This window comes from Myodes glareolus, chromosome 15, assembly GCF_982192425.1.
Source record: "Myodes glareolus chromosome 15, mMyoGla1.1, whole genome shotgun sequence".
Taxonomy (NCBI): Eukaryota; Metazoa; Chordata; class Mammalia; order Rodentia; family Cricetidae; genus Myodes; species Myodes glareolus.
The window spans coordinates 7,525,924-7,527,737 of record NC_142040.1 but is presented as its reverse complement, the minus strand read 5'-3'; the positions used below and the strand labels follow the sequence as shown (position 1 = coordinate 7,527,737).

At 41.0% G+C, this 1,814-nt stretch overlaps 1 pseudogene; it reads right to left on the bottom strand.

The window, feature by feature from the left end:
- Positions 1–263: 263 nt before the first annotated feature.
- LOC125394091 (lysosome-associated membrane glycoprotein 1 pseudogene) lies at positions 264–1,065 on the bottom strand (annotated as a pseudogene).
- Positions 1,066–1,814: the final 749 nt, after the last annotated feature.

The window sequence follows — 1,814 nt, the reverse complement described above, 5'->3', positions numbered from 1 at the left end:
TAAAATATAATGTATCAATTTAACTGCCAGATTCCCAGGATGGGTTGCATCTTGTTCATTCTTATAAAAATTAATTGAATGCCATTTATTATGACAAAGTAATTATCATTTGCTAATTTGTGTATATTATTGAACTCTAAAAGCAGAATGGCCAGTGGCTGTTGGCTTATTTTGAATTAAGCTGAAACTATCAGATAATTTTCAACTGAAGGAATGAATTCATATTAATATCGTATACAGAGATTAAAAGTCACTTTTATGAGTTAAAATAAATAGGTGCTGCTGTTCCCCATTCTCAGGGTTACCACAGGGATACTGAAGGTCGATTAAATGTGTCATTTGGGCTGATGTTGAGCACTCTGGTCATAGTCATGTTGTCCTTCTTCAAGTAGGTGATGTTCAGCTGTAGCGCCATAGAGGCAGGCAGGCAGGTTCCGTTTTCACTAGTCACATTGTTCTTAGCCACAGTGGGGCTTGTGGGCACAAGTGGTGACAAGGGGGTAGGTGGCACAATAGTCAGGGAGGATCCGTCCTGCAAGCCCTGTGTCTCTTCTTTGCTGAAGTTGCTATTTGACAGGTTGACCTGGATAGTGACATCATGGAGTGTGATTGTCACATTGCCCATGTGGACACTCAAGCATCGATGTTTTGTTGATGTCTGCCTTGATGTCAGTTATGGTCCACATAGTGAATTCCTTTGGTTCTGGTGTTGGGGAAATGCTGTGTGTCTGACAAGCTGTAAGTGAAGCTCATGTACTGGACACACTGTGTTGCGTTTCTCGTGAAGCTGAGCATCAGTATATACCCGTTTCCAAATGCAGCAGTGAGGCTGGATTCAGAAGCATTTTCTCTACCACGAAGAGAGCTGCCACTGTTCAGTGCTTCTGCAGAGGGTGGCAGCTCAATGGTCGAGTTTGAGCAGCAAGAGAAGCAGTGGCTACCTGGCGCCAGGGGCCGCCATGACTGTCCTGGAGTTGAAGTTTGGGATGAACACCAGTTTGAGCCTGTTTTTCCTACAAGAAGTCCAGTTGAACATGACTCTTCCCGATGCCAGAGAGACCACATTCTTCGCCTCTAGCCCACTGAGAGTTCTTCAGGCCACGATTTTACAGTGTCCTTTTCTCAGTGCTATTTCTGATGTGAATGTTCTCACAAGTTTTCTATCCAACAAAAAAGCAAGACTGCTTTGTGCATAAGAGTCAGCTCATTAGAAATTAATTAGAGCCTCAGGTAGAGAAATGTATTTCTAACAAAAAGGGCTTGTTCCTTTCTTCTCATAGATTATCCTAAAGAAATCACAATAAATACAAAATGTCTACATAACTAGTTTGCATAATGTGTCCAAGGTAATAGCTTTCAAAAATTGTTAGCTTTGAATGCAGCCATAATGACTTGAAATGCTTGCTGCAGTCATTAGATCATTGGTTCTCACTGCTCCTAAGGTTTCCACCCCATAATACAGTGCCTCATACTATGGTGAACCTCACCCACAAAATTAATTTTCTTGTAACATCATAAGTGTAATTTTGCTACAGGTATGAATCATAATTTAAATATCTGTGTTTTTCAATGATCTTAGAACACCCCTATGAAAGGGTCGTTTGACCCCCGAAAAGGTCGCAACCTACAGGTTGAGAACTGATGAATTATATAGATGTCAATGCAAATGGCTAGAGAAAGGGATTACAGATGTGTGAGAGCCAAGAAAGAGAAAAGCTTATCTAGAAAATGAGTAGAAGGGAGAAACTGAATCATGTAGTTTGCCTGGAGGATGTGCATGGTATTTTAACAAGAAAGGGAAACATTAAGAGTTT